Genomic DNA, 15745 nt, shown 5'->3' with positions numbered 1-15745 from the left:
GAGACTACTATTGCAGGTATTCTTTCCTGATGACAAACTTGAATCACATTCAAAACCCTTCTAATATTATTTGATGACCTACGGTAAATCCCATCTGGTCCTCTTTGATGGTATATGGCAATACCCTCTCCAGCCTCAATGCTAATGTTTTAGAAAGAATTTTAAAATCTACATTTAGCAAAGATATTGGTCTGTATGATGCTCAATCCTCTGGGTCCTTTCCTTTTTGAGAATGAGAGAGATATTCGCTTCTCTCAACAACGGCAGAAGGCAGCCCTGACTATATGAGTAGTTATACATGTCCATAAGTGGACCAGCTAATACTCCTGTAAACTCTTTGTAGAATTCAATCTGAAATCCATTTGGGACAGGTGCTTTACCGCTCTGAAGCTGCCTGATTGTGTCAAGTACTTCCTGGGTTGTCAGGGGAACATTCAGGATCGATACCTGTTCCGGGGTTAAGTCCAGGCTTTTAAAAAAGGACTGCATCCTCCTGGCTCTATCTTCACAATCCTGCGATTTATACAAATCCGAATAAAACTTTCTGAAGATTGTGTTGATCCTTTTATGATCGTGAGTCAGAGTACTAGCACTTTCCCTGATAGACGTGATAGCTAGAGGGGCCTTCTTTTTCCTTGCGAAAAATGCTAGGTATCTACCAGGCTTAGCGCCAAAGTCATATAATCTTTGCTTTGCAAATAATATTTCCCTCTTTGCTGTTTGGGTAAGCATGGTATTCAGGGCTGTCCTAAGGACCGTAATCCTTTGTAATTTAGCAACAGAGGACCTATCAACGTACGCTGTCTCAGCTGCCTTTAAGCGAGCCTCGAGTAGACGCTGTTGTTCTCCCTTGAGTTTTTTCTGGGTCGCCGAGTATGAAATTATCAGACCCTGTGCATAAGCCTTAATGGTCTCCCACATCATCGATGGGTTACTAGCCGTACCTGAATTAATTTCCAAAAAAGTTTTGAATTCTTGAGAGAAATATTTTACGAATTTACTATCCTTCATTAAGAAAGAATCCATATGCCAATGTCGGGGGGCCATCTCATTGTTCCTAGTCTTGATTTCCATATACACTGCAGCGTGATCAGAAATTATTATATTACCTATTTTGCAGGATAATACGGAATTCAAAAAGGTCGAGGGGGCAAAAAACATATCAATTCTAGTGTGACACTTATGTGGATTAGAAAAAAAGAAATCTCTGCCTTGCGGGTGGAGGCACCTCCACACACCTACTAATCCTAGCTCTTTATTCAAATCTGCCAATTGCCTGGACCTGGAGGATACACCCGCAATACTCTTGGGTATCCTGTCTATCTCCGGGTCCATAATGCAATTAAAATCGCCCCCTATAATTGTATGATGAGCCCCGAGAAGCCATCAGATTTGAGAAAGCTTCCATTGTAAATTTGAAAGGATGCGTCGGGGGCAATAAGGATTCAAAATCCCACATCCTTCTCCATTTATAAGGGCTTTAATCAGTATGTCCCGTCCAGATTCATCTTTTACCTGATTTAAGATTTTGAAAGGGAGATTCTTCTGAATGAGAATGACTACTCCCCTACTTTTTGAACTGAAAGATGAAAAGAAGGCCTGATCAAATCCACCCTGTTGTAATTTTAAGTGCTCTTTATCCAGTAAATGTATCTCCTATAAGAGAGCTATATCAACTCTTTTTTTTTTGAGGTTTGATAGTATTTTCTTCCTTTTGATTGGTGAATTACTCCCCTTGACATTCCAGGTGCACCACTTAATCGAATGACTAACCATAATCATCCAGGCAAGTCCGAGACCCCGTGGGAAGAAGAACCCCATCCAAAACACCCCGAGCAAAGACTGTAGAAAATTCACAAAAATAAAGATTCTTTAATAAAAAATAAAAATATTTAAAAGGAGATTTTTCCCCTTGCTTCCAGGGGGCATCACTTCCTATCTGAAAACCCATCGTATCCTCTCCCAACCAGTGCCCCACCCTCGACCCTGGCATCCCATAATAAAATAGAAAAATTCAAGTATACAATAAAGCTAAAGTTAACGGTGAGTACCCTACTCCCCCACCCACACCTATACCTAGATACATTTAGTAACAATAATACCACGTATAAACATTTAAAACTATAAAGTTATAGTCTCAGCAGGTAATAATTAAGTATAATTACACAAAATAAAAAGGGGAAACAACCCCACTCTAAAAGAAAGAAATAAGGTAGGATAAGGCAAATGCCCCCCCCCTCACCTAAATCAACTAAACCGCCCGGCCTATATATAAAAAAAAGAAAATCACATAGTAGTGAACAATTAAGCCCCCCACTCCCTACCCCCCGGAGATGGTATTAAACAATAAAGGAAATAAGGGAAAAAAAAGGGTAAACTGGAGGGGGGGCTGCAGAACAGCATCATTAACCACACGGATTAATTCTTACAATCTATTTAAGACAGTCCAAACATTCCTTGGCCTTCTCTGGCAATCCAAATTTATAGACGGACCCTTCGTGGTTAAAACGCAGCGTTGCTGGGTAACGCAGGAAGTACTGAATTTTTAAATCCCTTAGACGCTTCTTTGTTTCATCAAACGCCCTCCTCTTGCGGACCAAAATTTGGGAAAAATCCTGAAACAGCATAATCCTGGATCCCTTGTATGTCATGACCTGGGGATCTTTCCCGAGAGTTCTGGAGGCTTCCAGGAGCATTTGTTTCTCCCCGAAACACTGAAGCCGGAACAGGACTGGGCGGGGGCACTGGTCCGACCTGGGCCTGCATATTGCAACCCGGTGGGCCCATTCTACCCACACCTGGCCTGATCCGGACTCCAGCTTCAATATCTGAGGGAGCCACTCCTCCAGAAACACTGCAAGCTGGCCTTCCTCTTCCTGTTTGGGAAAGCCCAGCAAACGAATATTTTTTCGACAAGCCCGATTCTCGAGGTGGTCGATGTGATCTTCTAAGGCCCGGACTCGCTGTTTGAGAGTCCGGATCCGACCCACGGCCGATTCTGCAGTAGCCTTGGAGGTCACGGCCTTTAGCTCCGCCCCTCCAACTCACTGTTCGATTTTTTCAGTATCTCGGTCGTGCTTTTGCAGCGCGGCCGAAAGCGACTCCCACATGCTCCTGGACTCCTTTATGAAGACGTCGATCTTCTCTTCCAGCTTGGTAATTACTGCAACAAGGCTCGCCACCGTAGGTAGGCTCCCCGGGGCCGCTGTGGATACCTCTGCAGCAGCTGGGGAGGGTGGGGGAGGGGTTCCTGCCTACTGAGAGCTGCTGGCATTCTTTCCCTTAGTCATTTTCACAAAGCACCAAACTACTCACGTTTGATGCAAAATGACTAACTGTACTGAATAAAAGTTATTTTGAATGGTTTGGCAGGTGTGATGGAGGCAGGCAGCCCACTTTGTCTGAGTCTTGGGCAGAGCACTACAGACTCAAACTTGCTGGGTTTCTGCCATCTTGGATGTCCCCTCACATTTTGCATCTGAAGATCCTCTCAGTTTTCCTTTTTTCTCTAAAGGCACAGTCACACTCTTTCAGTCTTAAGGATCCACAGATACTTCCAGCCGCCTTGGACCTTGTCATAAAGTCTTCTGCTTGGTCATTTGGGCCAAGACATGTTCACAGGTTATTTGTGGAAATTGTCAAGGGAGCTGATTGTGTTCTAACCAAATGTCAAGGTTAGTGTACATTTTTAACAGCAATAATAAAAACAGTCAAGAATGTGGACACTGAACTGTTTCTCTTCCCCTTCCTCCTGAGATTGACTGTAATGATTGAAGCAGAGCTCTAGCAGAAATCACCTGGGGACAGACCAGGGACTGAATGTGAGATATTCTGGTCAATGAGGCTCAGACGTTTAAGCAGTAAGTCAACCACTTACTCATTAGCTGCACAATTACATGAGGCAATTTAGTATTCATTCTAACCCCATTCAACACAATTTAGCGAATACACTGATCACACAATCCCAGTAAAGAACGATACCTAAAGTGAGTGTAATAAGACCCGTTGCTGTATCACTGGCATGCTGATCCTTTGAGTGCAGCATCATTAGATGTAACTTCCAGTTGTGTTAGGTAGATTGATATATTGTCCTGTAGTATCCAAGGATGTGCAGGTTATGTGGATTAGCTATGGAAAACATAGGGTGATGGGGTTGGGATGAGTGGGTCTTGGTGGGATGGTCTTTGAAGGGTCATTGTGGACTCAGTGGACTGAGTGGCCTCTATCTGCCATAGAGATTCTATGATTCTTGATGTTCCGATTCAGAATGCCAGTGATTTGCACTCTGCAAATTGCAACACGATATATTGTCAAAAAAATTATTAATGATGTACAGGTCTGGAAGAAAAGATTAGCTTCCAACCATGACTTTAACATTTGTTAGAAATCTGTCAGATGTTTTTCTTAAGCTGGATTCAAAGAAAATGTTGGTGAACATTTACAACATCCGATATTGGCTTTTAACAGTTGAAAGGTCAATTGATAGTGTTTAAAATGAGTTATGCATTGCTCACAAAACATACCATTCAAAGGGATTATTCTGGAGTCTGTGATAATGTAAAGCTGGTGACAGAGAGCCAGCTGTCTCTATTTTCATTTCTTCATGAAATGGGTTGACAATTCAAAGATTTTATAACATTGCACAAAATCAAAACCTACACTGATGCGTGTCTTTGAAAAATGTTTGGAAAAGCTTGATGTTGAAATACACCTGCCTGGATTCCATATCTTGAAACTAATCTCAAATGGGATCGCAAGCTGCACTTGATATTAAACTCCATAAACGTCACAGAGGCAGCCAAATAATTGGTCACCCCTAACCTGTGTCCTCACTGTTACAGGCCTAATCAAAATGCTTGCAGTTCTGGAGTCTCAGTCGCTCCACTGGAAGAGGTTAATGCTGCTGAGGCAGGTGGATAACTGTGAGGATACCACAACATGGAGATACCTTTGCTACATTTGTTCATGGTATGTTTAAACATATGTCATATTGGTCGAAAGTGCATTCCCTTTGCTGTGTTGGTCCTGATCCTCAGCTCTGATGAATCCCCTGACCTGCCACAGCAAAGAGGTATACCAACATGACTCCCCACTATTCCCCAGCCCCACACTCTGTCCCTTGTCTTCAGGTGACCCTCCTACAAGCGCTGGAGAATATAACAATATTTGTCACATAAAAACTGCATGAGGTTTCACTGGCCCTCTTTTCACAGAAATTACCAACTAGTTTACAAATTATCATGATGATGGGGCTGCTTAATGTGAGAGAGAAAAGCAATCTTTAATGAAATTACCTCTTGCATTCTTGGCCTAAACAGAGCGTGAAATGCTATACATCATCAACTTATGAAATCATGACAAGTTAATTCTTTCTCACTTCAAAACTCAGTTCCTCTAGCCCCTGCAATATTATTCACAGTATAACCTATTTACAAAAATGTAACTGCTTTTCTCCAAGCCTCTAAGTAATTAGTCATAGTCCATAAAGGACCACGGTATATCTCTTCCACAGAGAGAGACAATTGGTTGTAAATAGCTTGAAGGTTACCACCCCACAACTGTGAAGCAAGCCTTCATGAACTTGTACAGCCACTGGGGGGGTTAAAGCCAATGGTTAGTATTATGTTCTACATCATACTCTAACCATCTAGTCAACTGAGATAAATCACACGCAATCGTATTCAGTCGGCACATTGCACCTTAATTGCAAAATGGTACTGAAAGCAAATTTCTTTATCATGATGGGGCTGGATGCTTTTGAGATCATGTCCAACTAATGTTCCCTTTGAGACTCCAATACCATGGACTATGCTGAAAATAATGAAATTTAAATTCACATTATGGCACGATTCAGAAAACACTTGCATTTAACATTGTATTCTGTGACAGAAAGCAGATACCAAGAAAGGTTATATCCTCTTTTTGAAGAAATTTGCTCATCACCTGAGTCTTTCAGTTAGAAGTTAAGAAATTAACCTTAGAGTCACATTGGTACAAGGGCTAAAGAACAATATCATTCAAGTTAAGAGTTTGAACAAAGGCACTAAAATGATATTTAAGGAGACCTGAGATGAGACCATGGAAATGTAGAAAGCAATTGTTGCAAATTGCAAGGGAATTTGTTTCCTGAGTCAGCAAGGGAGATCCACCAAATGTCAACAAGAATCAGCCCACATCAACTAAGTTGAGAGTGTGGTGCTGGAAAAGCACAGCAGGCCAGACAGCATCTGAGGAGCACGAGAATCAATGTTTTGGGCATAAGCCCAACATCTTTGATTCATTCCATATGCCCAAAATATCGATTCCCCTGCTCCTTGGATGCTGCCTGACCTGCTGTACATTTCCAGCACTACACTGTTGACACTGATCTCCAGCATCTGCAGTCCTCACTTTCTACTACATCAACTGAGGTCAGAGTTATAGAGTCAGAATTCTGGGTGTTGCCACTGCAACCATTAAATGCTCTGATTTCCAGTCAAAGGCTTTACCTTGCATCTTTGCAGCAGTTGTTTGGAGAGTGATGGAGAAATATATTTCCTGGATATGTATTTTCCAAATTTGACAGCCTGGCATCACATCAGTGGTTAGACTGTGCAATCACAATTCACAATCGAATCAATTCACGGCCATCTGGCCCACACAGGAGATCTTTCTGTGAGCCCTCTTATCAGTGACATTTCAATCAGGTCATGCAAGAAGCAGCTGGTGGAGCACTACACATCAGTAAGAGGTGCTGAACCTTCACCAAAGCAGCAACTTTCACTCCTATAATGTTTAGAGTACACACCTACTTTTAGTACATTTCACGTAAACAGGTGAAGTGCAAGTAAAAGCGCTCAGCAATCTGAATTATCTTTTAACATTATCTTTTATAATGTGATAAATTCCATATCTTTATTCCAATCAGCCTGTGATGTCATGTCATGCCTCACCTTATCTAAGTATGCAAAATTCCCAATTTGCCTGTATTTTTCAACTCACGTTAACAAAAAGCATGGACCAGGTTTCTTTACTTAACATACATTACTTTTTCTTACAAATACATTAATTCTAGCTACAGAAAAACAATTGTTGGAGTACAATTCTACTAGTTAAAACGTTAGCCCTCTTATAAATTCCCCCAAGGTGTACACACAGACACAAAACGAATCAATGTTGTGATGGAGTGGAAAACTAGAAAGGCAGTCCAATGGTCCCATTTCACAGGGCTTATTGAGGTGATCCTTTTGCTTGTCAGGCTTTGCTGTTTGTTGAGCTCTCTTCTCCAAGTACTTTTCACTTCCTTGCAGGAAGCAGAGAGTGACATGTTTGCAAATTGCAACGTCTCTTAGTTATTGGCTAAAAGCCATACCCTACAGCAACTGGTGAGGGAATATGAAACTAGCTTTCTTCAGGTTTTAGGTTTATTTTTGCTGTATATATAGAAAGAGAGAGAGAGGGAGAGGTGCCATCTCTCCTTTGGAGGCAGAAAATCTTCCAGTAATACTGGTCACACCCATGGCCTATTCAGTTACCTAGGAGCCAATCAGACATTTGTCAGCAGGTAGAAAGCCTTTGTCATCAGCAACTTGTCAGCACTCCACAATCAGCAACTTGTTGTCGATCAACAGCAAACAATCAGGCCCTGCAGACCAGCAAATCATCCTGCTGCCATTACTGGTGAACCTCTGTCATCAAAGATTCATCTTGTATTTTCTCTCACACTTAGTAATATCCAAAATCTCTGTGAGTTGCCTGAAGCCTACTTCAATTGAAGCAAGAATGATAATTATGCTGTAACAATATCATCTTCATCCTCAGTTTCTGCAATTGCTTTCAAATAAAAGGGCAGCATAGAAGTGCATTGGCATTGCAATGGTGATTGTTATTATAGTGCATGTTGATAATGCATTAGATTACTGACCTTCACAAGAAATTGTTCGTGCCAGGCTTGGCATAGTGCAATAGATACTGATGTTTCCAAATACATTTTTACTTATCTGCAGTTTAAATATATCGTGAAATTGGTGTTATAATGAGAGAGAACATTGTGGCTGTACAATCAGCAGGCCACCATCCTGCTAGCTAAGCCAGGAAAGTGCCTTCCTGAAACTACTCATCTATGAATTTGCCAGGTCACTGGGAAGAAAGTCAAGTTAAAATGGGGTACCAACGTGTGTGACACTGTGCTGGCATTTCTTGAGACATGACGTTCAGGTAAATCAGTGAATGAGGGAACTAATGGGGACTAGGAGAAAGTGAGGACTGCAGATGCGGGAGATCATAGTTGAAAACTGTGGCACTGGAAAAGCACAGCAGGTCAGGTAGTATCTGAGGAGCAGAAGAATCGGCATTTCAGTGCTTTGGGACTGATGGGGATGTCAGGCAAGAAGATGGGGAGGGGAAGGGGGAATTGACGAGGTGAAATACTAAGTCCTACCCAATTTCGACAACATTTGGCCCTTTTGGTCTCAGTGTTGACGCTCAGCTCTACAGCTGCTAGGTGAAGAATGACCATTTGGGGGCGATACTCTAATCTGAGGCATCACTTCAGTAGAAATAAGCAGAGAGATGCAGAGAAGTAGGGATAGGATAGAGGGGCGATACTAAGCAAACATTTGTTCTATTACTGATCAGATTGTATAGAGGCTAGTTGAAAATAAAAACATCTCAAAACAACAATTGGATTTTCTTTTCTATGATTTGAAGTCAAGGGTAATGGAACTATATGGCCTGACTACGGCAATCTATGAGTAAGGATGACATGAAAGAGTATCAACAGTGCATTAGTGTGCTTTCCATCCAAGCTATGCAGAGCATATAGATAACAAAATAAGAGCTTAACAATGATTTGAAGTCAGTGCTACACTTTTTTGGAAATCTACACTTCATAGAATGGTCTCCATAAATTGTGTACATTTGAATCTGTGTTCAGTATCAAGAACCCTGCACATCAATGCTTTTCAAACATTATCTATTGGTGGGGTTCACCTGTAGTTTGATACCCTCCCAATATTGCTTTGCTTTTACAAGTCTTTGATGCACTTTCTACTTGTGTAAAAAAATCCACAGGGTGTGGTACAATGGGTATTCAAGGAGTTTTGTCTGATAGAATGTCTTGATCATTGATATTATAGACATAAATGCTTTGTTTGGCAATTCCTGGGAATACAGCATGCCGCAGCGACTGAATGGAGGCTGTGAAGAGCAGGAAAGGTTGCTGGAAGAGCGAGGCAGAAGAAGGGGAGAAGGACTTTAGTAAGAGACCATATCCATTTTGAATCGGTTGGGAAGAAATCCTCCCATCTGTCCCACTGTGAGGAACAGTGTGTGAGACGTCTGCAGTCCAGAGATGATGCTCTCATTGAAATCTTCTGCTTACTGCAGCCAAAACTGCAACTTAAAAAAAGCAGTGTGAAGGCTGCACTACAAGTGGCTGTTAAGGACATCAACTTTTACACACTTTGTTCAATCCATGCTAGAGCTGAGATGTTTCTAACACTTTGCACGTTGCTGTTGCATCATGGGATTTCACTAAGATAGCAGGATCCCACCCCCACCATGTCTCAGATTTTATTCCCATCATTTTACAGGTATTATGTATCAACTCTGCCTACATCAGAAACAGGAGAGGTTCCACCCCCACAGCATCTAACTGAAGTGTTATCGTGTTCAGAATCATGCAGGTCAATGCCAGGAATCCTGACAGTAGACTAGATGCCTTCATTCTGCAGCAGTTTTCTGTGACAATTATATTTACATAGGAAATGTCAAACTAAAGCATGGTTTGTGGTTGACCAGAACTATATCTTGATAACTGGCTGATGACTCTAGTGTGCAGAGTGCATCCGAAGATTCGGCCATGGGAAATATGTTAGTGCAGACCAATAGCACGCTGAAGCAATTCTTCCATTGAAACATGAATGCTACAGCACAGAAAGAATCAGTTTAGCTGATTGTGACTGCGCCCCATGGAAACAGACAGATACACAGCTTCATGCCACTTTCCAACACCTCAGAGTGTCACCTTGTAGGTTATTTACATAAATGATTTGGATGCGAACATAAGAGGTACAGTTAGTAAGTTTGCAGATGACACCAAAATTGGAGATGTAGTGGACTGCGAAGAAAGTTACCTCAGATTACAACAGGATCTTGACCAGATGGGCCAATGGGCTGAGAAGTGGCAGATGGAGTTTAATTCAGATAAATGCGATGTGCTTTTGGAAAGCAAATCTTAGCAGGACTTATACATTTAATGGTAAGGTCCTAGGGAGTGTTGCTGAACAAAGAGACCTTGGAGTGCAGGCTCATAGCTCCTTGAAAGTGGAGTCACAGGTAGATAGGATAGTGAAGAAGGCATTTGGTATGCTTTCCTTTATTGGTCAGAGTATTGAGTTCAGGAGTTGGGAGTCATGTTGTGGCTGTACAGGACATTGGCTAGGCCACTGTTGGAATATTGCGTGCAATTCTGGTCTCCTTCCTATCGGAAAGCTGTTGTGAAACTTGAAAGGGTCCAGAAAAGATTTACAAGGATGTTGCCAGGGTTGGAGGATCTGAGCTATAGGAAGAGGCTGGACAGGCTGGGGCTGTTTTCCCTGGAGCATCAGAGGTTGAGGGGTGACCTTATAGAGGTTTACAAAATTATGAGGGGCATGGATAGGATAAATAGACAAAGTCTTTTCCCTAGCGTCAGGGAGTCCAGAACTAGAGGGCATATGTTTAGGGTGAGAGGGGAAAGATGTAAAAGAACCTAAGGGGCAACTTTCTCACACGGAGGGTGGTACGGGTATGGAATGAGCTGCCAGAGGAAGTGGTGGAGGCTGGTACAATTACAACATTTAAAAGGCATTTGGATGGGTATATGAATAGGAAGGGTTTGGAGGGATATGGGCCAGGTACTGGCAGGTGGGACTAGATTGGGTTGGGATATCTGGTTGGCATGGATGGGTTGGACCGAAGGGTCTGTTTCCATGTTGTACATCTCTATGACCCTATGACTCTGTAAATGCGTATCTAAGTGTTTGCTAAATGTGATGATAGCTTCTCCCACTTTTACTCTTATCTGGCAGTGAGATCCCACCACGCACTTGATGAATAAAAATTCAACTCCTCCTGAATCCTATGACAATCATTTTAAATTTATGCCTCTGGTTATTGATCTCTCTGCTAAGGGAATTAGCTTGTTTGAGTCCTTTTTAGGCACCTCATAATGTTAAATCTCCCTGAGCCTCCAATGTTTCAAAGAGAAAGCCTCAGCCAATTCAGACTGTCTTCCTTGCTAAAATTCTCCCATCCAGGCTGTTGCATATGAATCTGAATGGGTTAACCATTGGGGGTGCCACAAGTACCATTGACTCTGGTGATGGCATGTGGACTTGGGAGCAGAACAGCTTAGGATCTCAATGGAGTGAGAATTAATATTTTGTCATCCTCAAATTCTCTGTAACAATCTACATTGAATCAATTGATGCAACTGTGGGAGTGGGGGTGAATTGGTTCCCCACTTTTTGATACTCTCAGTTTACTGCAAAAAAGATTCTAATTCTATGTAGCACGTGCCCATACTTCACTTCAATAAAAATGTGGTTCACTAATTGATTAACATCAAATAGGGAGACAATTACAAGGTTTTCTTGAGGGAAAGACAGAACAATATTATTACTCGATAACTCCAAGACAGGCAATAAGATGCAAAATCAAACACCCACAAATACCAGAATGCTGTTTAAAAATGGAAGATAAAATAATGTGCAGTTTAAGCCCTTAGCACATCTTTGAGGTGCCTGCGAAAAACTAGCTATACTCCAAAATTTGGATTGTTGTTTTATTTTGGTTGCTGTCACGACATTTTGTCTTCAAGTTTGCATGGCTGGTTTCTTCTTTATTTGGCTTATTTGGAAAGAACAGTTCCTAACTGTGCACCACATAGTAATACTTTTGCGTTGGCTAAATGTAACACAAATAAGGTGGATGGATTCTGTTCAGAACATAGAACATTACAATGCAGTACAGGCCCTTGGCCCTTGATTTTGCGCTGACCTATGAAGCCCATCTAATCTACACTATTGCATTATGATCCATATGTTTATCCAATGAACATTTAAATGCCTTAAAGTTGGCAATTCTACTACTGTTGCAGGCAGGGCATTCCATGTGCCTACTACCTCTGACATCTGACCTATATCTATAACCCTCAATTTAAAGCTATGTCCCCTCCTGCTAGCCATCACCATCCAAGGAAAAAGGCTCTCACAGTTCACCCTATAATTTCCATGGTTGTCTCTACTCCCCTTCTTGAACAAGGGGACAACATTTGTTATCCTCCAGTCTTCTGGCACTATTCCTGTAGACAGTGATGACATAAAGATTAAAGCCAAAAGCTCGTCAATCTCCTCCCTGGCTTCCAGAGAATGCTTGGATAAATCCCATCCGGCCCAGGGGACTTATCTGTTTTCACACTTTCCAGAATTGCTAATACCTCCTCCTTGTGAACCTAAATCCCATCTAGTCTAGTAGCTTGTATCACAGTATTTTCCTCGACAACATTATGTTTTTACAGTGTAAGTACTGAAGAAAAATATTCACTTAGTGCTTCTCCTATCTCCTCGGACTCTATGCAAAACTTTCCACTACTGTCCTTGATTGACCCTAATTTTTCTCTAGTCATTCTTTTATTCCTGATAAACCTATAGAATTTAGGGTTTTCCTTGATCCTATCTGCCAATGACTTTTCATGACATCTTCTGGCTCCTCATAGCGCTCTCTTTAGGTCTTTCCCAGCTAACTTTTATCTTTCAAGCACCATAACTGAGCCTTCATACCCCATCCTTACATAAGTCTTCTTCTTCCCCTTGACAAGAGATTCAGCTTCTTTAGTAAACCACAACTCCCTCGCGTGACCACTTCCTGCCTGCCTGATAGGTACATACTAATTAAGGACATGCAGTAGCAGTTCCTTGAATAAGCTCCACATTTCAATTGTGTCCATCCCTGCAGTTTCCTTCCCCATCCTATGTATCCTAAATCTTGCCTAATCACATCATAATTGCCTTTCCTCCAGCTATAACTTGCCCTGCAGTATATGCCTCACCCTTTCCATCACTAAAGTAAACATAACTAGATTGTGGTCACTATCACCAAAGTGCTCACCTACCTCCAAATCTATGCTTACTTGAAGATCTTTGGTGGGTTTATTTAGAGTAAGACACTTAATGTATCTCATTGTGGAAAAGTGAATTTTTTTAGACAATACTTTAAGGTTAAATTTATGGGGTCGACTATTACATGGATACTACTTTTGAGGGGCTGAAAGTCATGCTACAGTCCAAAACACTTATTATTAGCAGAAGCCCAATTAATATCTAAAACGAATAAAGAAAAAAAAACACAACGAATTATGGAAAGTGGTATAGGGTAACTGAGCTCAGCTAAGCTGCACACAAAGGGAGGTTGTCACCTGACTCTGACCTGATGCACCTTAAACGTTCACACCAAACTGGTGTGAATTGTACATCAAAACACACATTGGCATGAAAAAAAAGCATCCTCATCGTAACATTTATATGCAGGATAATACCTTGACTCACAAATGTTGATCTACTATCTGTGAAGAACTAGGGTCCACTTTTACATGAGATATGTGGAAAATTCAAGATTTACATGAGATCGACTTTGAGTTGAGTATATACGGCGTATACAAAATGGAGTAATCACCAGCAACAGCCTTGCGGCTTAGGTTCTATAGCAGTCTATGGCCTGTGGTCATGTGACAATATCTGTGTCCTTATTTTTTGCCAAGTTGCTCTCTTGAAGGGATATCATTCCATAGATGATCTGTCAGTGACATCACAGTGCCCATATTGCAAAACTATAAATGACCACAAAATGAACGTTCTGATCCAAATGTATGTGTTAAATCATTTCATCTTGCAAATAAAAGCCAATAAGTACCCTTGTCTATTTTCTGAGTGTTTGTCTCCTGTGTGCCTTTGCTTTTCCTATTGATTTTTTACCTCAGTATCTGCAGAATAACGAGTGGAAAGCTATTGACTTTCAGTGGAAGAGAAAACACATGATCTTGAGGCGATTTGCCATAACCTTTCAGAAAATTGAAACAACTATTTGCTTTTCTTGAAAATCCAAATGTATTTCTAAATATATTCCTGATACTTTGCAACTAAATATATCCACTATCCAGCACCGGAGCAATCTGGCTATTTCAGGTAATCCACTAAGCACTACTCACGCTTGTTCTGAGATCTTTAAAAATTCTTTGACATTTCAATGCACAAATCTCTATAAAAGTGATGAAAAGTGTGATCAGTGCAGAGTGAACAGCAACAACCATTGCTGCACATGAACTGAGTGAATTATGGATGCTGCCAATGAATGTAAATTGTTTAGATAAAGTTGTAACTATAACTTTACTATGGAGGTGGGGCAAGGAAACATGTTGCTGAAGATAAGCTGGCCTATTTCAAAGGTCACATTTTTATTTTGGAAAGATAAATAATCCTGCTGCCCAAGACCAGAAGTAGGAGCTGACAGTGCAGGGTGGGTCAATCAGGACCCTGGGTTTGATGTCACAGAGTCATGGAGTCATAGAGCATTGAAACACACCCTTCAGTCCAACTTGTCTGCGCCTACCAGATATCCCAATCTGGCCATGTCCCATTTGCCAGCTTTTGGCTCATATCCCTCTTAAAGCCTTCCTATTTGTCTAACTAAGCAGATGCCTTTTAAATGTCATAATTGTACCAGCCTCCACCACTTCTTCTAGTAGCTTGTTCTATACCTGCACCATCCTCTGCATACAATAGGTGTCCCTTAGATCCATTTTAAATCTTTCTCCTCTCACATTAGACCTATGCCGTCTGTTTTTGGACTCCCCTCACCTGGGAAAAAGACTTTGGTTATTCACACTATCCATGTGCCTCATGATTTTATAGGGCCCCAATAAGCTCTCCCCTCAGCCTCCGACACACCAGGGAAGAAAAGCTCCAGCCTATTCAGCTTATCCTTTTAACTCAAACCCTCCGGTCCCGGTAACATCCTTGTAAATCTTCAGTCTGCCCTCTCGAGTTTAAAAACATTTTTCCGAGAGAACAGTGTCCAGAATTGTGCGCAGTATTCTAAAACTGACCTCACCGATGTCCTTACAGTCACAATGTGACATCCCAGGTTACTGCAGGTACCACTGTCCACTTAAGGTCAAAGCAATCCAGAGTGGGCTGCTGAGGCTGCAGGAAAGAGAAGAAGGCACCTCCATGCTGAGTTTCTCTTGCAGGAAAGCTGTCATTATTTTGTTTATGGTTCTCAGGCCTTGTCATGAGGCGAGATGTCGGGCTATCCCCCAGTTAGTCTCCTCCCACAATTTTACAAGTTTTCTCACCCCCAGACCATTTTCACCGGGTTGGCAAAATTTCACCAAACTTACCTTACGATTGCCATCTTTGAGAAATGTCTTTCAAAATTCCACATAGAAGCTTCGAGTACCATCTGATAAGGCAAGGTTTCAGCACCACCAATACAACACAAGAACAATACAACACAAGAACAAATACCATGTCTGTGCCGTTCCGTCATATGTCACTCCAAACTAAACCTATTTGCCTGCCCTTGATCCATATCTTGTGATTCCCTGCTTGTTCATGTATCTTAGTTCATATGGATGGCACGGTGGCACAGTGGTTAGCACTGCTGCCTCATAGCGCCAGAGACCTGGGTTCAATTCCCGCCTCAGGCAACTGACTGTGTGGAGTTT

Source organism: Chiloscyllium plagiosum, chromosome 13 (assembly GCF_004010195.1).
Source record: "Chiloscyllium plagiosum isolate BGI_BamShark_2017 chromosome 13, ASM401019v2, whole genome shotgun sequence".
In the NCBI taxonomy this organism is placed as follows: Eukaryota; Metazoa; Chordata; class Chondrichthyes; order Orectolobiformes; family Hemiscylliidae; genus Chiloscyllium; species Chiloscyllium plagiosum.
This window is presented reverse-complemented; position numbering follows the sequence as displayed.